General features: G+C 44.2%; 1 protein-coding gene and 1 long non-coding RNA gene across 2 annotated transcripts in view; one reads left to right on the top strand and one right to left on the bottom strand.

The window, feature by feature from the left end:
• Positions 1–20,525, bottom strand: part of LOC129049522 (uncharacterized) — a 51,598-nt gene extending 31,073 nt beyond the window's left edge. Inside the window, exon 1 of the long non-coding RNA XR_008512663.1 lies at positions 20,315–20,525. This is a non-coding gene — a long non-coding RNA (uncharacterized LOC129049522). The remainder of the gene's footprint in view (positions 1–20,314) is intronic.
• SIAH3 (siah E3 ubiquitin protein ligase family member 3) overlaps positions 1–23,425 on the top strand; it is a 70,776-nt gene that overhangs the window by 18,022 nt on the left and 29,329 nt on the right. The window lies entirely within an intron of this gene.

Here is a 23,425-nt window from a genome sequence, read left to right as displayed (position 1 = left end):
TAATGAGAACAGAAGGCAGTTTCCAATTAGAATTCCGGGAATGAGATAGGCTTTGCCAGGCTGAATGGTACAGAATGGAAGGGCTTTTTTTTCTCTTTCTTTTTTTTTTTTTTTTTCTTTTTGACCTCAGTATTGGTTGGGCAAAAAATAAGAAAGCATTTTGCAAGAACAGCTTCTGAGAAGACTAGCCAAAAGTCTGTGCAGACGCCTCAGGAAAACTCTTGATTGATTGTTAAAAGCTTGGCTGAGCAATTCCTGGAGGCCCTGAGCAGGTTGGGGGCAAGAATGCCAGGGTGAGTCATCACCATGCTTGGGAGAGGGAGCCAGCTCTGGGCATGGAATCAGACCTGTCCCTGCCACTTACCAGCTCTGACCTTCAGCAGGTCATGTCCCCTTTCTGAGTCTGTTTCCCTGTTGCAAAACCAGAATGGATAGCAGCACTTACCCTGCCAACTACAGTGGTTTATTGCGAGGATCAAATGAGAAAATATCTGACAAGGTGCTCTGCAATCTTTAAATCACAATGTGGATAGAGAGTATCATGTGGATGAACCACCCTCTTTCCTTTTATTTGTGTGCTTAGCCCTGCCTTGTTCTAAAAAGGACTGCCGTGTGTGTGTGTGTGTGTGTGTGTGTGTGTAATTTCTTGCAAAGCTATGAGAACCATGTAGAATAACTGTCATGGCAAGCAGTTGGTCAGTACCAAAAAAGACCCAGGGTGGTTGACTGGGTCCAGCTATACAACAGCCTGAGGGCCCTGGGAGGGAGTTGATTAGCTCTAAGGGAGTCTAGGATGTCTGACCTTCAGCGATGCCCTTGTCAGACGTGGATCATGGATGATGGAAGAGAAATGAGAAAAAGAAGTGGGAGTAGCTCCTTCATTCAAGTGTTTATTTATTGAGCACCTGCTATGAGCATATATTTATTGACACCTGCTGTGGAAAGTGGTGCTATAATGGGGAGAAGAAAAGAATCCTTAGAAGATGCCCACTATAATGGGTACCTCATGAGAGAGGTCCCAAATTTGTCACCTATTTCCCAGTTCCTATCTAGTTTCCCCCCACCTCTGTCTCTGTTTTCTGGCTGTTGTTGGCAATAGGGACGCTGAACAGAATTTCCCGAATTCTTTCAACTACCCAGAAGGCACATGCATCAAAGTCCCACCACAAAATAAAGACTCTTCAGATTGCCAACAGGACTTGGATGATCAGAGTAAGTTCTGAGAGAGGATTTAGACCTGATACTTTTAGGATAAATCAAAGTCAACAGAAAAATAGCAAGTGTTGCTGAGGATGTGGAGGAATTGGAACACTTGTGCATTGCTGGTAAGAATGTAAAACGGAGCAGCTGCTATAAAAAACAGTATGAAGCTCCCTCAAAAAAATTTAACATAGAATTACCATATGACCTAGAATTATACTTTGGGGCATATACCCAAAAGAACTGAAAATAAAAACTCAAACGGATGTTTATTGCAGCATTATTCACACTGGCCAAGAGGTGGAAACAACACAAGTGTCCATCAACAGAGGAATCAATAAACAAATGTGGCAGATACATACAATGGGATATTATTCAGCCATAAAAAGGAATGAAATTCTGACATCCTACATGAGTAAACCCTGAAAACATTATGTTCAATAAAATAAGCCAGACCCAAAAGGATAAATATTAGATGTTTCCATTTACATGAAATTTCTCAAATAGGCAAGTCCATAGAGACAGAAAGTAGATTAGAGGTTACCAGGGATGAGGGAATTGGAAATAAGGAGTTCCTGCTTTACGGCCACAGTGTCTCTCTGGAGTGAGGAAAGGTTCTGAAAATAGATAGTGGCGATGGTCACACACATTGTGAATATAATTAATGCTACTGAATGTATGCTTACACATGGCTAAAATGGAAGATTTTGTTTTAGACATGTTTTACCACAATAAAAAATATATATACTTTGCTCAAATCAAAAAAGGCCAAGTCTCCAGGCAGAGCTGGACATGGCAGGGCCCTTGCCCACCTGGGTGGCCGCACCCCGCAGCTCTCTTCCCTCCTCCATAGGCACTTCTGGCTGGCTCCCCCTAGTGCTCATCTTGCCCTCCCACCGCTGGGCTGGAAATGCTCTCCCACCCTCCCAAAGTCCATCTTCTCAGGCCATCCAGCCAAGGTGGGATTCCCCAGCTGTATGCTCTCAAGGACCTATGCTACTTTTCTCTAGAATATGCAGCTTAGCAGTGGGATATCTGAATGGTGTCTGACTCCTCCATGAGACATGAATGCTGTGAAAACAGGGTTTTGGTTTCGTCTCTCCGCTACAGAGACTCTGCCCATAGTAGGCCCTCAATCAATACAAACATGTTGGGTGAAGAGACACATGAAGGAATGAGCTGTTCCATCTTCTTTCTCATGTCCCCTCCTTCCTCTTTACCCCATTATCCATTACCCACAGCACTCACCGCTGTCTGAAACAGTGTGATGTCTTTATTGCTTTATGTTTCTATGGTGTCCCTGTCTTCTCATTAGAGTATAAACTGCTTGAGAGGAGGGACTATTTCTGTCTTGCCCACCATAGCTTCCCCAGTCTAGAACAGTGCCTGGCATATTGGAGGGGCTTAAATATCTACTGAGTGAATGCATAACAGACCTTCATTAACTCCTTACTGGATTATCTTCTACTCCATATCAGTACTAGAGTTGTATGTCTACAAATATCGATTTGCGCATGACCCTCTTCTGCTGAAAGCAGGAATTGCCTCCCCCAATTCCTGGAAGTAATAAAATCTGTGTTCCTTTTGGTGCATACACTGGCCTCTCCTGGCAACCCCTTGTCACCGATCATACCTTCTCACCGCTGGAAGGCTCAATCAAAGCTCATTACATAGACAATTCATTTTTTAATTTAATTTAATTTAATTTAATTTACTTAACTTATTTATTTATTTATTTATTTATTTTGAGGCAGAGTCTCACTCTGTTGCCCAGGCTGGAGTGCAGTGGCCCGATATCGGCTCACTGCAACCTCCGCCTCCCGGGTTCAAGCGATTCTCTTGCCTCAGTCTCTCAAGTAGCTGGGACTACAGGCATGCGCCACCATGCCTGGCCAATTTTTGTATTTTTAGTAAAGACAGGGTTTCGCCGTGTTGGCCAGGCTGGTCTGGAGCTCCTAACCTCAGGTGATCCGCCTCCCTCAGCCTCCCAAAGTGCTGGGATTACAGGTGTGAGCTACCACGCCCTGCCAACATAGACCATTCTTAACTCATTCTGTGCTCTTTCCCCAAAATACCTTCCTCTGCCTTTTTGGTTAGTGCTTTCTCACCTTCCAGGACCACTCAGAGGTCCTCTCCTGCTCAGAGCCCTTCCTCAAACCTCCTATGTCTGTCTCTGACATGGTATAAAACTGCTACCCAGCTGGGTTCTCCCACTAGACTTGAGGCCCTGCAGAGCTGGGAGCAAGTTTAGTTCATCTCCATGCCTCAATGCCCAGCAGAAGGTAAGCACCAGTGAAGAGGGCTTTAACCAACCCCAACTCTTCAGAGTGAATTTGGGAATGAAGCAAGTTGCCTCTTGATTGAGATGAATGGCCTCAGTGTTGTAAAACCACCCTTAGGCCAGGCAGGTGTATATGCTAAGCTCTGCAGGACCCACCTGGCCTGCCTTGGGCTGTGCCCCCACCCCACACCTTGAGGAATGTGCAGCCTCACCTGAACGTCCCCATTGGAGCTCACACTTCCCTTTCTAGGTCTCTCTCTGGGTGCCTGGGGCTTGCTTGTCTTCTGCAGGTCTGTCCTCCTCCCAAAAGTTCACAGTGCCACCAGCGTGCATGCCCGTGACAGGTATCCAGACTCACTTTTTATGGAGACTTTAGACAGAACTTAGATGTACAGGCTCAGGTGGCCACATACATCAGGTGTGGGATGGAACTAGGGATGGGAAGAGAAGCAGGTGGCTGCCCCTGGAGCTACAACTGACTCTTTCCAAGGGACGTATTCTAGAACTCCAAGGAGTCGGAGTCCTCTAATTCAAACCTGGCTTTCTCATGTGTTATGAAGATGTTCATTTATCAAGATAGGAAGAAAAATGGACTGCATTTAACAGCCTATTGGCTTAGTGTGTAACTCTGAAACATTTAGACAAATGGTTCATGCTTCTTTCTGTGACCCTTGCCCAGGGTCTCGCAAATGTTAGAGGCAGGCCTGTACCGCAGCCAGACAAGAAAGCTGCACCCCGGGACAGAAGGCTCCTGGGGTGTGGTTCATCATGGCCTCAAACCAAAGCGCCTCTAAAAACAAGATAATTGCTGCCCTAAATAGGAGTGAGATTTATTAGAAATTAGAAGCAATGCTTGGTCTTCTCAGATGGAAAAAAAATACGGAAAGGGAAACAAGCAAGACTGTTTTGCCTCAAACTAATTGATGGAGATAGATGTCAGAACAGGGGTTATCTCTGGGGGCGGGAGCGCAGGTCTGCCTGGGAAGCGGCATGAGAAAACCTTCTAGGATGTAGCAAGTGTTCTATATCTTTTGAGTCAGGGTCTTGGTCTGTCGCCCAGGCTGGAGTGCAGTGGCGTGATCATGGCTCACTGCAGCCTTGACCTTTTGGGCTCAAGCAATCCTCCAACTTTAGCCTCCCAAGTAGCTGGGACTAAAGGTTGACACCACCATGCCCGGATAATTTTTTTTTTATTATTTTTTGCAGAGACAAGGTCTTGCTATGTTGCCCAGGCTGGTCTCGAACTTCTGGGCTCAAGCAATCCTCCCACCTCGGCCTCCCAAAGTGCTGGGATTATAGGCGTGAGCCACTGCACCCAGCCATGTTCTATATCTTGATCTGGGTGGTGGTTACTGGGTCATGCATATGTTAAAATTCACTAAGCTGCACAGTTGAGATTAATGCATTTTACACACAAGCAGTTTTTGGAGTCAGTCAGCTTGCTGACTTGCTAGCTCTATGCCCTTGAGCCAAGTTACTGATCCTTTGAAACCTCAATTTACTCCATTGCAAAGTGAGTAGAGTCAACACATCTACCCCACAGCACTGTGGTGCTGATGAAAGGTCTTGGTGCTCAGTCAGAGGTAATTCTAGATTAACTATTATTAAATTAGTTATGCAAGCTATTGCTTATTAAAATGCTTTGAAACTTTGAAAAGGGTGGATTTTTTTAAATGCAGTTTTTCTGCCAGAAAAAAAAAAAAAAGAGTTAATTCTGTTCAAAACTCTCCTCCCTTCTAACTATTTTGTCAATACCACTTGTTTTCACTGACTGATTCCTTTTAAACCACACATGGGTCTAGATGCTGGCTTTTCTGCACGGTAAGCAGGTTTCCCCTTCACCATCAGGCATGACAATGAGACCGGAATTCAATCCTAGAGGAAACCAGAGCACACTGTTGAAAATGACTTATTGAAAGAGATCTTTATGGTCATGGACTTCACCTCGGGCCCCCTGAAAGAGGCTTGGTCCTGGGTGCATTTGATTCCTTATGGAAATGTCCTGGCTCTAGTCTAATTCCACATGGAAGCTCAGCCTGGATTGAGAGGAAATTTGGACTATCTTTCATTAGATAAGCTGGAATAGCAGTTTTTGAGCCTCACAAAATAGTGAATTATGCCTTCCTTATCATACTGTGGTTAAATTTTGCTGTTCCCAAAATGCAACTTCAAAAGGAGAAGTGGGCTACGACACAGAATCCTAGCAGCTTTCAGAGTAGCATTTGTTCATTTGTCAAACCTTTACTTGGTGCCTGCTAAGGACAGGCACCGTTGGGATGAAGATCATCAGACTAAAGATCACCATGCCCCTCAAAGAGTTTAGCTAGTTCATCTCTAAATGAGGCATCAGGACCATGAACTTCAGCCACGGAAGGTTATGAACCAGTCAGGGTCAAATACTCAAGAGGAGAAGGGCAGGAGAAGAAACCTGCACAGAGCACCCCCATATGCCAGACAAAGGGGGATGCTTTGCTTATGATATCTCATTTAGTCCTCCCAACAACCCAGTAAAGCGGTTATTATTATTCTCATTTTACAGGTGAGAAAACTGAGGTTCAGAGGAGCTAAGACATGGCCGAAAGTTGCAAAGTCCATTAGCAGAGGTGGGACTGGCTACCTAATTCGTGGGGCCCAGTGAAAATGAAAATGTGGGCCTCGTTGTTAAAATTTAAGAATTTCACAGCAGTGACAGTAGTGCATTAAATTGGGGCACTGTTGGAACTGCACAGATTGGATGTCCATGAAGCCAGCCTTGAGTGGAGATGCTACAAAGAATTATGGAAGCAGAGAGAAGGAAGGACAGAGGTTGGCTGGAAAGATAAAATTAAAAACTTTATTGGTAGAGGTGGCAGGGGCCTGGAAGGGGAATGTTGCTTTGGTATCATGTAGTCTGGACACAAGGCTATCCTGGTGACGGCTTTTACTGAATTAATCAGAGCCTGATGTAGCCAGGAATTGAATGAAGTATCTCCTGAAGCCTATGGGACTCATGAGTCCGTCCTGGGAGCAAACCACCTATACTGAGGGAGGAAAGGAATCCAGCTCTAGGGTTCATTTGCTGCTGTTTGGAACTTTCCCAACCCCTCTGAGAACTCTGTGACCTCCTGGACTGGCTCCCGGCCTGGATTGGACGTGTCTGTAGAGTTCCATATTAGTTAGAAATAAAATCAGTTATAAATAGCAGAATGGTCAAATAACAGTGGTTTGAACAAGTAGAGGTTTGTTTCTCTTACAAATCACAGCCCGGGGGTAGATGGTTTCTAGCACGAGTTCAGGTGCTCAGAATGTCAGGATTGGCCTGTCTGCTCTTCTCTTGCCCTTTCCTTTGCATTTGCTGCCTCGTGTTTGCAAGACACTGGCTGCAGCTCCAGCATCTTGACTGCATTCAAGACAAATGGAAGGGGAAAGGGTGACACTGTTTCATTTTATTAGGAAAGCAAAAGCTTTCTCAGGATCCTCTCCTCCAAAAGACAGCTCTTAAGTTTCACAGACCAGAGCTGGGTCAGTCACACAGGCACCAGAACTGTCAAGAAGGGCCAGGGAAACAAAGAACAGTGATTGGCTCAGACCTAAGAGTGGCCACTTCGCTGCCATGAATGAAACTAAAGAGCTGTTAGCCATGAAGAAAAAAGGAACTGGTGGTGGGCAGGCCGTTAAAACTGTGGTTTACTTGAGAGACTAACCTAGCCCGCTGAGTTCATCACAGTTAATGTGTGCATCTCCCAGAGACAGTCCCAGGGGACCGCCAGGTCAGGGTTGGTCTGGGCGTCAATCTGGAAATGTTTGTCACCCCAGAATGTTGGAGGGGTGCCAGCCTCTGCAACCCACAGCCCTCGGCCCTCACATTATCTCTTTATTTTGGGGCACCCACAACTCAGAAGTAGAGTTTAGGTCTTTCTAAACCTGCCCTACCTTCCCTCCTGGACTATAAACTCCTAGAGAGCAGATTTTCATGTTCAATTTGAAGAAATATATTTAACATGTCTACTATGCTAGGAGCTATGATTGAGCTATTAACATGTGATAAAGGCTGCAACATGAACAGGAGGCAAGTGATAAGATAAAGCATAGAGTGTAATAAATAATAAAGCCCGGAGAGTCAAGGAGCGCTTGCAGAGAACGCTATTGATTCATCCATCCATCCATCTATCCACCCATCCATCCATCCATCATCCACCAACCCACTCATCCATCCATCCATCCATCCATCCATCCATCCATCCACCCACTCACCCATCCATCCATCCAACCATCCATCCATCCATCCACCCACCCATTCATCCATCCATCCATCCATTTAAATGTTTATTTAGCACCTACTATATGCCAAGCATCATCCTAGACTTTGAAGATGTATTAGTGAATGACATAAACAGGTCTGATCTCACAGGGTTTACAATCCAGTTCAGAGAAGAAGAAAATAATAATAAGTAAATAAATATATAAGGTAATGTTAAATGCTTTACAGAGAATTAAAACAAGCTTCTATGGACTGAGTCATCCAGGAAAGCTTTCTTTAAAAAAGTGTCACATGAGCTCACATCTGAATGAAGAGAACATGCACTGAACCAGCCATATAAGGCTCAAGGGAAAACGCCTTCCAGACAGAGGCTAAGGAGAAACCAGGAAACAAAGACACAGGGCTGGGGTGTTGAGGGCCAGGGGGAGGAAGGCAGAGATCTTTGAATGCTGAGAGACTTGGGTTTTGGTCTTCATGGTCAGGGGAGGGAGCCTTTGGAGGAAAGCTGTAAGTCACAGAACAAGGCCTAGGAAGTGAGGGAGCTGGGGAAGGGCCATCCTACAAAACGGAGAAATGTCGCAGGCATGGAGGCTGTAGCCAGAACAGGTGTGATATGAGGGCCCAGTGTGCACTAATGCTGTTGAATGAACAGATGAGGAAGCTGCTCAGAGCTCAGGAAAGCAGCAACAGAAAGTACTGTCCCAAGTAACTTCTTGCTCACCAAGTTGTTTCCTAAGAGACACAGCGTTTCACATTTTCCCCTATGGTTACCTTCTGCAGAAAAGTGAGCTGGGAAAAGTGGATCCTCAGGAAGACTACTTCACAAAGGTGTGAAAAGGTCAGTTCAGATGTCACTCCCTCCAAGGTGACACTAAGCACACGCCCCAGGCAGGGCTGGGGGCTGCGCTCCTGGCTTGGGGGAAATCCGTTTTCTGGGGAAGAGTGTGGTGTGAGGTCTTTTCTCCATCATCCACATTCCCATCTGTTAACGCAGTGCTCCCAGAGTCGAGATAATGATTTAAAAGCTCTAATTTTGTTACATTCTGAATCCTGTCTGCCATCAAGGCTGATTGTAATGAGATTTGGCCAGGAGCTTGGCTCTTAGCTGGGGTCAATTTATCTTTGGGAGAAAGTGCTCCCATCAAAACGCCCAGGAATTATTAGCACTTAGAGGAAAGCTGAAGAGACCTATTAATGCGAGATGCCTAGGGAGTCCTGAAGTGTGAGGTGCAATTATATTTCTTATTTATTTCCCCCAGCTTCATGCTTAAGGGTGAAGAAAAGATGGGTAAGTAAGATCTCATGGAAATCGATAAATATGTATTAAGCACCCACGATACTGTCATGCTGCTGTACGTTTGCATACCTCTTTAGCACTCACAGCAGTGAACACATTAGCACACGCGTTGGTTCTCTGTCACTTCTCAGCACAGCCCTGCAGAGTAGAGGATGGCTTCTTTTTTGGTTTTTTGGTGTTTTGTTTTTTGTTTTTTTTTTTTTTTTGAGACAGAGTCTCGCTCTATCGCCCAGCCTGGAGTGCAATGGTGCAATCTCGTGGTTTTTGTTTTTTAATAAATGAGGAATAAGGCTCAGAGCAAATAAGTCCCCTTCTCTGATAAGTGATAGAGATTTAAACCTGGATTTTTCCAATTCTGATGCGCTGCATTAACAAATTGTACCACAACACATTCTTTGTGTGCCAGGCTCTATGTATCTGGAGGTCCAAAGACATTGAGCACTGGTCTCTTTTCTAACAGTGGTTTTCAACTCCACCTGCATGTTAGAATCATCTAGGGAGCTTTAAACCAAGGTGAAGGGCTGAAACCTGGGTCTCAACCCCAGATACTCTGCCTTAATTAGATGAGGTTAGGCCCAGAGCCTTCCAGCTTACAAAGAAGGAAGAAAATGGCCAGTGACAGGTGAGGGGTATGGAGGCTACCCCAGACCACTTTGGGTATTCTGTTATTGCTTTTGTTAATAGCAGTGCTTTATCGACAGCAGCAAGGGGCAGGTCCTGTGCCTGCTGTGGGCCTGACTACATTCAATCTGACTTACAACACTTTGAGGCAGCTAACATTACTGACACTCTTAGGGGATTTGATACGGCATTGTGGGACAAATAAAGGGTTTGGCACTAAAAGGAATTGACTTCAAAACCAAGTCCTGCCAGTTTTTACTTGTATAATTTTTTAACTGAAGTTCACTTGAACCTAAGTCAGATTTGCCTAGTATGTAAAACGGGATGTAAAAATTGCCCTAATTATAGAGTAGTGAAGATTAAACAGATGAGAATGGATATTTGACCTTTGTAAGGCCTAAAATGTAGACTATTTAGTACTATGTTCACTGTTTGGGTGATGGGTTTACTAGAAACCCAAACCTCAACATCACTCAACATACCCATGTAACAAGCCTGCACATGTACCCTTGAATCTAAAATAATATTTTTTAAAAATACGGTCCCAATGTTACTACAGAGGAGAGAGCTGAGGCTTAGAGCCAGTAAGTAATTTGCCCAAGGTCACACCAGGTCACAGCCCAGATCTTTGACAAACACTGTCAGCACCACTCCCTATACTGTCAGGCCTATAGGACTAAACCACCAGATTAACATTTGCACAGTGCCTGCTGGCCCTGAAGGCCTTTGCATCTTTTGACCCTGTCTTAAAAAGAGGGTAGGATAGTGCTGAGTGATGAGAAGCAGGACAGGCTTCATGGTGTCTTTGGATAGCAGTTTTGAGACCAAAATCTTTCAAGTGCTTGGAGAATCACAGAATAGATGGAGTTCTCTAGGGCTGAGAGTTTACATTCGGGTAACTGGAGAGTTTTAAAGCTGAAAGGCATATCAACGGTAGATTTCACAAAGGAAAAGAAAATTGGAAAAACTCCAGAAGTAGACCGAGATTTAAGGTTTCTAAAGTAATGCTATAAAAAGACCTGCCTGGGAAAATAGGGCAGACTTGCCTTACCTATAGTGGTTCTGAGGATCAGCTGAAATAGTGCACACGTGCTTTAAAAACTCGGAAGCAGCAGTTCTCAGCTCTGGCCACATATTAGAATTGCCTGGGGAGCTTTTACAGCACTCCAGCTGTAGGTGCCCACCTCAGACCGATTAAGTCAGCACTCTAGGGCTGGGCCAGGCAGTGGTCTTCGTTAAACGCTCCCCAGGCAGTTAGATTGTGCCGTTACAGTTAAGAAACCACCACTCTAAAGCGTCATGAGAATACGAGTTGTAATTCTTTTATTATTCAAGTAGACCCAGGACTATTATGGAATAGGATGCCCACCTTCTACTGAGGTTCAAATAAGAGCTAACAGCTTTAATCTGGAGCAGAAGGGACGGGTTAGATCTAAGGAGAAGCTTTCTGTCTGGAGAAGGAGGGATTCAAAGAGCTCCTAAAGTGCTTGCCCCTCTCCAGGGTTCAAGGACAGACCTTGGGACGACTTCATGGCCTTTGTTCTTCATTTCCTCATTAAGAAAGAAAATAAAAAGAGCCTCACAGAGATAACTTTTCAGGCTGGGGAGGGAGGCCATGGGGCAGGCAGTGAAGTGCAAGAACACGGCACTTTAAAACCAGCTCCGTTTCAGGACAATGATGAGTTTCTCTCTTCCAGGCCTGCGGCACACCCAGCTCCCAAAGAGCAAACATTTGTCATCTATGCTGAGGATTTCAAGTCCTTTACAAGTAACATTTTTCTGATGATATAAAAAATAAGTGTTCATTTTCAAAATTAGGAAATCAAAAATATAAGAAAATAAAATCACCTATAATCCTACTGTCCAGAGGCAATCATTATTAATACCATTTTTGCCTGTTCCCTAGTCTAATATATATATATATTTGATAATGAAAACGTTAGCTCACTTTTTCACAGCATTGATCACTCAAGTTAGTAAATTTGTAACTGAAGCTTAGATCAGAAAACACTCAAATCCAAATGCAGTTTAATTATTTTAAAAGTCCTTTTGGCTCAGTCTGTTTTCAAATGGTCCAATATACTGTCTTACTATACTTGGAAAAAACAATGAATGATTGCTAAGAAAATATGTTCACCTCTAAGAAAATTATATTGGAGCTGAAGAACAAGTTCCCAGATCACATTCCAGAAAGACAGCAATTTTTCTGTTCTCTGTTCCTGAATCATGGCGGTGGCACACCATATAGGTCCGCATCGAGACCCCAGTGTCTTCAGAAAAGCTCCCTGTTACACCAGCTGTCTCAGGGATGATGCTGGGGAGCTTGAACTGGGAGCGCCAAGGAGCCAGATTTCTCCGAGACACTCTGGGTCCACGTGTCACTTGCAGCAGGGGACACATGTCACAAGAGCAAAGGGGTATAGTCCTGCTGGGGACACACATGTGTGAAGCATTCCCTACAACAGCCACTGATAACCCTCATAAATCACTCCTGGCTGGTACTCAGGCCCCTACCCCTGCTCTGTGGAGGGTTGTGCTGAAAGATAAGAAGCAGAAATCAATTGGGCATACGAAAAAGAACCTCCAGATATTTCACAGTGAACATTTGTTCTTGTTCTCTCTTCCTACCCAACTTGCTGAGCAACAAACTGTCTCTTGACTGCCTTTTGGCCCCACTCTCATTGATTTTCAACCCAAGAATTGAGCACAGCTATTTCCTAGGGGCCATATCTAGGTAACGATATAATTAAGAGGGCCATGGAGTCATTTGCATAACACTTGCTCATAATTAGCATCTTTGTTATAGTTAATTAGGACAATGGTTAAAAATCTCTACGGTGATTTTCCACTTTGAAGTCTAATTATTTTTATTTTTATGACACCAAATTTTTTTGATGGCCTACTATGTGTCAGGCACTCTACTGGGCCATGCGGCAGTGGGTTCAGGCCTTTAAGAACCGATGGCTTTGCTGGGGAGACAAGAAATCAAATTCATGTGACAGTGTGATTGGGCTACTAGTACCTGTATTTGAATCCTAGAGCTGCCACAACAAAGTACCATGAATTAGGTGGCTTGAATAACAGGAATTGATTGTCTCACAGTCCAGGTGTTGGCAGGGCTGGTTCCTTCTAGGCTGTGAGGGATAATTTGTCCCAGGCCTTTCTCCTGCCTAATGGCAGCCTCGGGCATTCCATGGCTTGTAGATGGCATTCTCCCTGTGTCCTCACATCATCTTTCCTATGTGTCTATGTCTGTCTCTGCCTCCAAATTCCACTTTTTACAAAGACGCCAGTCATATTAGATTAGGGCCCACCCTAATGACCTCATCTTAATTCAATCAACTTTAAAGAGCCTATCTTCAAATAAGGTCACATTTGCAGGTTCACAGGTACTGGGGTTCAGAGCTTGAACATCTTTTTGGGAGACTATTCAACCCATGATGTATTCATATATATGCAGAAGGGACAGAGGGGAACGCAGAGAAGGAAACAACAGACCTTGGTAAGAGAGAGTCTGGGGAGGACGAAGGTGGGGAAATTCCTGGAAGAGAGAATACTACGTGCAGAGGGCCAGAGGGCAGGCATCAGCCTCCTAGAAACTGGAAAGTCAGTAACGCAGCAGGAAGCAAGCGCCAGGAGCTGCCTGGTTCCCTGGTAAGGCCAGTAAGTTCCGAGGGCCCCAGAACCTGGGAGAGGAGGGGAAAGAGAAGCCCCAGGTAACCCAGAAACTTGCAGAAGCAGCCAGGCAGAGTCTGTTTGCTCCGGGAGGGGATTTCAGAGGCTGGTGGAAAAGGAGGGCCGCGGCGGTGGGAGGAGGGCTGGAGGGGATGCTGCTGTTCAATAGTCCTCCAAAATTGCCTGGCTCTACCACCCACACCGTACCATATGTCTGCACACTTCAGAGTTAGAAATCAAATGAACAAATTCTTAAACAAAATATGTTCTCTCCTTCTACCTTTACAAACATAGGCCTTAAACAGTCGGGAAGACCAGGTTCCAGTCACAATCCCTAGATTACAAGGAGCTCCTCACCAGAATGTAGTAGTGTGAGGAGACGCAACCCCTGGCCCGCAGCCCAGACCCTTCTCGTCCCATCTCTGGCTCCATCCCCACCACAGGATGTTCACCTGCATGGTACCCTGCCCCACTCATCAAAGCTTCATTTATCTCCCAGCCAACAGAGCTTCTTGACCACCTCTTGGCTTAGGGGTTCGCTGTGAACCATCTGGTGAGGTGCTATGGTTTGAATGTGTCCCCTCCTAAATTCAGGGGTTGAAATTTAGTGGCCAATGTGAGGTATTAAGAGGTGGGGCCTTTAAGAGACATGTAGGTCGTGCGGATTCCTCCCTCCTGATTGGGATTAAGGCCCTTATAAAGGAGGCTTCACACAGCATTCGGCTCTCTTGCCCTTCTTCCTCCTGCTATGTGAGGACACGGCGTTCCTTTCCTCGGAGGATGCAGCAGCGAGGCACCATCTCCGAAGCAGACTGCAGCCCTCACCACACGACTGAACCTGCTGACTTCCCAGCCTCCAGAACTGTGAGGAACCCCTTTCTGTTCTTTATAAATGACCCAGCCTCTGGCATTCTGTTATAGAAGCACAAATAGACCAAGACAGGAGGGCAGAAGTCCTGCAGGCCCTGGAAGTGGGTTTGGGGCTTTGAGGGAAGAGACTAGGTCCCCGAAGTGATGTCTATCTAAGTCACAGCCCTGGAGACCCTGCCCCGGAGGTGGGCACAGCCAAGGCAGCCAGAGCCAGCCCTCTGACATGCAGGGCCCATTTTACCTATAAGCACAGAGCAACCAGAAGCTATTTCTAAAACCACATTGTGTGGCCACCCAATAATTATGTTCCTCCTGAATACCAATTTCCACCACAACCTCCTTTTCCTAATTTTCCAAAGTCTGATTTCCTCTTTGCTATTTTTTTCCTAATTTGCAGTTATTGCTTTCTTGTAGAGGCCATAATGATCTGACTCTTCCTCAGCAACCACCACTCCTTCCTGTCCCATCCACCCAGCCACGCCCAACACTGTGCAGCCCAAGGCCATGGCTGCCTCCTGGCTCTGTGAATGGGTGCACACTGTTCTTCCTTTCTTCCTTAAATGCTCCCCCCACCCTGTATCTGTTAGAAGTAAAGTCTAACCCAACAAAACAATCAAAAACAATGGCTCATATAAAATTCATTGTGTTGCTATATTAAAGCAATCTGGAGGCAGGTAGTCCCTGATGATTTGGTGACAGCACGGGGCCATCTGGGATCAGGCTCTTTTGACTTTCTACACTGGCCTCTCTTCCTTTCTCTGCGTCGTGCGTGGTCAGAAGCTTGTCCTGGTGCTCTGAGCCATCACATGCACACTGCAGCCAGAGCCCTTTTCATGGCTCTGGGTCAGCATTTAGCCAGCACCCTGTAAAGGTGGGTTTCCTTGTCCATCTCTCCATTAGAATGTGAGCACCTAAGGGACAAGGACTGCCTTTTATTCATCTCCATACCCCTAACATCCTAGCACATGAAAAGGATTAAGAGTAAAATTGTTTTGCATGAATGACTGTTTTATCATGGTAAACTGATGATGACCCCCACCGCTGTCCACCTCCTAATCCCAGTAACTTGTGAATGTGACCTTGTGTGGCAAAGTGGTTGTAGATATGACTAAGTTAACCACTTAGATATGGTGAGAAAATCTTGGATTATCTGGGTGGACCCTAAATGCCATCACAATCGCTGTTACAAGAGGAAGATCTGACACAGGCACACAGAAGAGAAGGTGATGTGAAGACAGAACAGAGAAAGATTTGAAGATGCTGGCCTTGAAATTGCAGTGATGCAGCCACAAGCCAAGGAATGCCAGCTGCCACCAGAAGCTGGAAGAGGAATGATTCTCCCCTAGAGCCTCCGGAGGGAGCACAGTTCTGCTGATGCCTCGATTTTGGCCCAGTGATAATGATTTCAGACTTCTGGCCTTCAAAACTCTGAGAGCATAAATTTCTGTTTTTTATGCCACCAAGTTTGCTACAGCAGCTATAGGGGAAAACAATGATCTCTTTAGAAGTCATTATTTAACCTAACTAGATGCATGAAAATAGCAAATATACATATCTATGTGTAGGTGTCTTGGCTTGAGTTCTTCCAGGAACAGATCCTGAAACAAGGACATGAACACAAGTAGTTTATTTGGAAGGTGACCTGAAGAAACACCAGTAGGGGAATGAGAACATGAGATACAGATAGAAAGGAAGTCATGCAAGGTGCATTCTCAAGCAAGTTACCACTGTGGGCAGGTGGGCTGCAGTCTCCCTGGGGACCCTGGGAGGTGATGTAGGATACCTCGGAGTTGTCCTGCTCAAGAGGAGGCATCTGGGTATTTTCCTCCAATTTTTCTGCATCATTTGTCAATAGCTGCCTCTAGGGCACAGAGTTGCAGGAACTTGCAGTAGGAAGGCATCAGTGAATACAAAAGGGATGCAGGCTGGGCCTCTACTGTACCTTCTACAATGTGGATAACAGGCAGGTGGTCTCTCCTCACACGTACAATAGACAGCAAAAGGGGCACAGAGGGTAAGAGGATAGATTCAGGGCTCTGACAGACCTCAGACCAGATTTTCATCTCTAGAATGGGAATAGCAATGTTGCCTGCCTCATGGGATTGTTGGGAAGAGTAAAATACATGTATATATATTCTCTTTATGTATAAGCTCTAAGAGAGATTCATCCTCTGCCTCTTCCAGCTTTGGGTGGCTGTTGGCATCCTTTGCCTTGTGGTTGCATCACTCCAGTCTTCGAGGCCAGCATCCTCACATGTTTCTGCTCTGTCTTCACATTGCTTCCTCTTCTGTAGGTCACTCTTCAAAGGTCCCTCTGCCTCCCTCATATAAGGACACTTGTGATGGCATGTAGGGCCCACCCGGATAGAATCCAAGATATCTCCACTTCTCAAACTCCTTAATTTAATCACATCTGCAAAGACTTTGCCCGTCTAAAATTGTGTGTTGTTTACAGAAATACGTTCTGAGAAATGCATCAGTCGGCAATTTCAACGTGTGAACATCACAGATTGCACTCACACAGACCTAGATGATCTAGCCTCCTCCACACCTAGGCTATATGGTATAGCCTATTCCTCCTGGGTTACAAACCTGCACAGCATGTGACTATATTGAATATTGTAGGCAATTGTAACAATGGTATTTGTGTATCTAAAAATATCTAAACATGGAAAAGATACATTAAAAATGCAGTATTATTGCAATCTTATGGGACCACCAATATGGCCTAAACATTGTTATGCAGCGCATGACTCTGTGTGTCTGCGTGTATGTTTACAATTATCCAGGCACTAGTTTAAGTGCTTCTAACTCATTTAATCCTCGCAGTAATACTAAAAGGCCAGTGACATTATTCCTATTTTACCCATGTGGAAATTAAGGCATTAGCTAGTAAGGAGAGTAAACAGGATGCAGGATGCATCCCATTGCCTAGTGCAAATTCCTAATCATTATCTAGTACAGCCTTTTGTCAATGACACAATAGTACCTGGTTCAGTGAAATAATAACCTGGTTGGCAATAATCACTCCATATATTATTGTTATTACTACTGTTCATTGCTACTACCTGTAGGCACATGTAGTTACCGTGGGCCATTTCTCCCCACGGTCATCATACTCTGAGCTGTCACACTGGATTGGCTGTCTTGGAGCAGGTGAGGGGCAGTTAAATGCTGCCCAGAGTGAAGAGAGACCCTTGCTGAATGTCGGTGATGTCAGAGGGCAGCCTGAGCGCAGCAGCAAGGCGGCCAAGGTGCACAGTGCAGTAAGCCTCTATCTGGGGGAAGTGTGGTTGCGGGGCACGCCCCATGTTCCCACCGGGTCCAGGACTTAGTACTGACACAGGCTCACCATGTTCCCACTGGGTCCAGGCAATTGCCTTCTAAGTGTGAACAGTGCAGACAGCCAGGGCAGGACACCCCCTCACTTCCCTACCATCCAGATGGGAGCCCAGAAGGCCTGGATGGGCTTCAATACACTGGCTTCCTTCTCCTGGGAAGACCCAGCCTCACATTTCCAGCCCAGGAGGAGACTAGCACCTTTATTTGCTTCCTGCATTTGAGCATGTGAAGATATGCAAAACTTTCTCCAATTGTCCTAAGTTCCCTTGTGTGTTTTATCTGCAAAGCCTTTTATGTCACTAGTGCAACAAAAAATCCTAGGAAATTCCTGTTTAGTCATGCTGGGATCTCAGGATTCATTCTCAACACTCAGTGAAAGCTTCCTTACCTGGTTGCTATTTGGAGTGTGAGTGTGAGCATGTGTGTGTGTCTGTGTGTGTGTGTTATGTATTTATGCACCCACATGCATCACAGGAAAGCATAGCATTAAGGAAGCTGTACCTCAGAGTCCTAGTAATTCTGTGTCATGATAGCAATCATTATAATCATTATAATCGTAGCCACCTGCTACTCCTGAATAAATGTGAGGATTAATGGGATGCTATTAATAATGTTCCTTGAGTCCTTAGGGAAAGCTCTTTAGCAGGCACTATTTTTTAACCTCTTTCAACTGAAAAGAACAAAAGGATGAACTGGCAATTGGACCACATCCCAGCCTCTGCTGGCTGTGTCCTAGCCTGGGATCTTGGGCCAGTCATGTAACCCTTCTGATCCTGTCTCCTTGTCTATAAAATGGGCTCACAGGGCTTGTCTGTCCCCTTTCCTGGGGTTTGGGTGAGGATGAAACAAGATGGTATCAGTGAATGTCCTTGAAAACTGGAAAGCATGGGACATAGGAGCACACTTGGACCTACATCATCAGCCCTCAGGCTGTGTCTGCATCAGGCAGCGTGGGCATCACCTGGAAGTTCTTCTGCAGAATTCCCCGGCTCCACTCCAAACATGACTCACTTGTTTCTGCTCCATCTCCACCGGGGCTGGGAGACATCCTTTTGGTGAATGGCATTGAACTAACAGGTGTGCATCAGGGAGAGTGTGGCTGGAGTCTCTGAAAGTTCAGAGGGAGGCTTCCCATGGGATTCCAGTGCAGGCATGCCCAGGCCAGAACCCTTCTCATAACTAAACCAGGCTGAAAGTTGTCTGGTTCTTTGGAGTCAGAATTGCCTTCCCTTTGGTAGACTCTTTTCCTAAAATGACCTCCAGTCCCTAGGTCAGTAGAGGTGAATGCACCCAAGAGGCAAAAATGAAGAAGCCTGGCTGAGGTATACTTGGAAAGATAAAGTGAGTGACCACGAAGGTGACTATCTCCTGCCCTGAACTCTGACTTCAGAACACTAGGATCCTGAAGTGGTTTCCTGAGATGCAATGAAAATATCATCTGTGAGTTTCATTAGAAGTGCTTTGCCAAATACAAAAATTAGCTGGGTGTGGTGGCATGCCCCTGTAGTCCCAGCTACTTGGGAGGTTGAGGATGGAGGATTGCTTTAGTCCGGGAGGTCAAGGATGCAGTGAGCCTTGATCATACCACAGCATTCCAGCCTGGGCAACAGAGCAAGACCGTGTCTCAAAAAAAAAGTACTCTTTCAGGCAACAGAGCAAGACCGTGTCTCAAAAAAAGTACTCTTTCAAAATGTTCTATTACATATCAACAAAGATTAATTACAGAGTTTTCAAAGTCTAGTTAGCCTGAAAACATTCATTTCTTTTAGGAAATATTCATTGCCCTCACCATGGCCAGAGTACCAATATCACCACCTCTCACCCTCTCCAACTAGTCCTGCCTCACTAAGCTCAAAGGAGAAGAATCATCACCATCATTACCATCACCACCACCAGCACTGATTACCAACTACTATGTCCCAGGCAATGTGCCAAAGTTTTAAATGAAATTCTTTTTAATTCTTGAAATCACCCTATTATTGTTCTGATTTTACAAATGACACTCTGAGAGGTTAAGTAACTTTGCCCAGGTTGCACAGCAAATGAACAGCTGAACCAGGACTCAGCCTTAGGGTTCCAAAGCTCATTCTCTTAATCTCTTTCCTATTTTGCCTCTCTCAGTCATACCAGAACAATCCTTCAACCACATGTCCATGGAAGCCAACCAACAGATATGGGTATGCAAGCAGTACATTCTCTTTCCTTCTCACTCTGTTCCTGCTTTCTGCAAGTTCACCCCAGGCATTTCCAGGCCCCATGCATGCAGACGCTCCTTCTCACTAAAAGGTCCATGGAAACAATGAACCAGAGAAGCAGGAGATGTTTGCCTCTTCCTATCTCTAGAGCCATCCATAACTGACCAGCAGCAACAGTGCAGAGCCAAATGTTAGCAGTAGTATTTCTTCAAATTAAACATTCTTGAGAGTATGAATTCTAGACTCCCATCATACTGCAGCACATTGTTTCTCAACGTCTTTGTCTCTGACCATAAGCCCAGGAGAGGAGAAACCAACCAGCCCCAGGCAAATGCACTGGGACAAAATTCCAGTCTACATGGGTCCCTGTCACCGCATTTTTCTGTTTCCAGAGGGTGATTTGCTCCAATCCCAGAACACATCAATACCTCCATATATAAGCGACCACACACCAGCTGCCGGTAGCAGAGTTTGAAAAATACCTCCTGGATTTTAAGTATCCAGAGTGGTTTGCGGCAGCACTATAGCAGCCTGACAACCACACACACAAGAGTCAAGATATATGTGAGCTTCTGGTGCAGACTATTTCTCACACAGGCACTGGTGCTGAACAGGACTTCATCCATCCATTCAGCTGACTAGCCATGATGGAGCGTCCTAGTGAATGACGGATAGGACTGGGCCACTCGTCTCTGATCTCCTTTGGGTAGTCCAGGTGGGATTGAGCATCCTCAGGAGGCTGGGGTCTCCTGCGTGAGGATGGAGAGTTCAGGGTCCAGAATGTTGGCTGCGGGCCCTGTTGTCTAAGCGACCTTTGTTGGACTGTGCCTTCAGGTCGTTGCCTCAGGACTCTGGGCTGCTTTAGGAAATTTGGGGGCTGTGACTCAGGACTAGCTCAACCAGGGAGCCCATGGCAACCTGACAATCTTCTGCCTGGGCTGCTGAAAGAAGTTCTAAACAGAAGCAGATTTTTTGGTTCGGTTTTTCTTTTGCTTTGTTCATTTTGTTTTATGTCTCCCCCTTGACTACATTATTCTTAAAAGAACATTTAGTTTTTTAAATTATAAAAGTAGTATTTATTCTGTACAGACATTTGTAAAATATGGAAAACCACTAAGAAAAAAACTGCCTGTAATTCCACCCAGAGATAACCACCATTATCTGGTTCTTCTGCTTTCAGTAATTTTTTAAATGCAATACATTTGATTGTATTTTTATAAAAGCATTAAATCATATTATGCATATATAGTTTTACCTTACTTTTTAAAAAAGCTATATATTGTAAACATTTTACAATATCAGAATGCAGGTAGGGACTTCTTGGGCAAGCAGTCTGGGGGACTTTCCAGCCCAGTAATTTCTGATTTCAATCTCAGCCAGGCTAGGGAAAGAGGGCCCAAATTATTGATATTCTTGACTGAAACTTTCCTTATAGCAAAGCAGATAATTCTGCCCTGGCAATTTCTCCATGAGGCCCGGTCTCTCAATCTCTGGTCAGCATATGCGATTTATCTGGGGCGTCTGTTATAATGTCCAGAGATTCTGATTCTGCAGATTTGTGGACACAAAAAACATGTCTAGCACGTGTAATGATTTCCAAACCACAGTCTATAAATTTCTGGTGTAGCCTTAAGGGTGGAACAAAACTTACAGAGTCCATTTAAAGAACTCAGTTCTGCAGAGCCCCCAACACAGGCATTCTCCCGACCTTAAGTCCTAGAGGCTTAGCCAATTACCTTGAGGCAGCAGCCACCGAAAGTTCAGAGGTTATGCAGGGCAGCCTCAGGATTTATGTCCACTTCAGGAGTCATTGACCCACATCAACTTCTTTTATGAGTCAGGACGAAGCAGGGATCATCAATATTGTTACAATAGGGTTGGAAGCCCACTCATTCACTGTGTGGGACGCACTGCCAAAGGCGAAAACGGAGGCCTCAGAGCCTCCTTGTTTAGCTTTTAGATTTACTTTTAGGTTTACTTTGCCTTATCAGATGTGAAATGGGTACAAGTCTTAAACATATTCATAATTTGAGACGTGCAATAAATATAACATTCTTTTCTCTATAACTGAATTTAATATATATTCTGGGTTACCATTCCATCAAGAATGGAAACCTAGTTTTAACCAGGATGGAGATTCCCTACTGTGCCCAGTGTTGAGTCCAAGTTTTGGGGGGCCTATGAAGTAATGTTCTGGTAGGTAAGAAAAGTATGCATGTACATATGGACATAAGTTTATTATAAATTTTACTGATATAAAGTATGTGTAATACAATTTATAAATAATAACAAAATATACAATATTCTTTATTTTAAATTTCATATAACTACACAGAATGTATTTATTGGTTTTGTTGAACTCCTGTATCTGTAGCCAACCTACAGTAACAATTCAGCCATCGTTTGACAAAATTAGACTATGTTGGCTATCCAGTTCATGGAAAAAGTCACCATGTCATTGATGAATGTGTGTGACTTAAATATGAATGTTGGTTGATGTTTTCTTTTATGTTAACAGATAAAAGTGAAACAACAAAGACAAATGTCAGATTATCAGTCACTGCTCAGTGACATGAACTATTTATTTGCTGAGTTGGATAATAGTTTTAGGATACTAAAAGATTATTTCCGTAATTTTTTGTGCTATTTAACACAAAGTAACACCTATATACCAGGACACTTTTAGGTTTAGTTTGCCCTTATTAACATTTTCTTCATCACTTTCTTCAGTCTACTCTAGAAAATCAACAAAATAGAAAATCAAGCCCTGATTTATAGCATTTGCCAATTTCCATGGTGTAAATATTCCCACCATGACTAATCTTAAGGTACCAACACAACATCACTGTACGTGAAGTTGGGAAGAGGATTTTAGTATTTCTACCATATAGATACAGATACAAATACAGATTTACAGATATGTAAGCAACCTCAGGAACATATTTAATAGCAAAATATAATAAAATATTTAGGAAGTAAGAGCTTTGAATACTTACTACCTGGGTTGTTAATATAAGTTATTTAATTCTGTTTGTTTAATTTTAACAATGGCTATGTTTAACAATCAGCTCACAAAATTTCTAAAACTTCAACAATTAGCTCTTGTGAGCTAATACACTACTGGGCATATGTAATGTCAATGATTCGATTTGGAGGGCATTCTGTCTAGCTGTTGTCATCTATCCATAATGACACCCACTGAGAGTCCTTGCTGCCATCTGGTGTCGGGTCATTCGTCACAGCAAATTGCTGCTGTGTCCTGACTTTTTCACACACCGAGTCTTCTCTAGGTCCATAAGTTCTCTGTTGCTTCTATGCCCCTCTAGACGAATGGGGATGCAGATTTAAAAACTCAGTAGGAGGGTGGGGGGATTTTTTTTCTCTAATTATATACAATGCTAAACTTCCTGTTCTACTAAATCTAATAAATAGAACCATATGTATTTGGTTCTCTGTGCTGTTCTATCAATCTGCTTTGTTTTCTCATGCACTTGAATCACCATGTTTTAATACTGTAGCTTTATTCTATGTTTTACAATTTTAATGAATAGTCTCCTTCATAACTATTTTTCAGCAATCTAACTATAATTGCACATTTATTTTTTCATATAAGCTTTTTAAATTACTTGAGTTCTTTTTTAGTATTCTGGTGTATTTATTACCATCTTGTTAATTTTAGGGAATGTCAACATATTTATAACAGT

Source organism: Pongo abelii, chromosome 14 (genome assembly GCF_028885655.2).
Source record: "Pongo abelii isolate AG06213 chromosome 14, NHGRI_mPonAbe1-v2.0_pri, whole genome shotgun sequence".
In the NCBI taxonomy this organism is placed as follows: domain Eukaryota; kingdom Metazoa; phylum Chordata; class Mammalia; order Primates; family Hominidae; genus Pongo; species Pongo abelii.
This window is presented reverse-complemented; position numbering and strand designations above follow the sequence as displayed.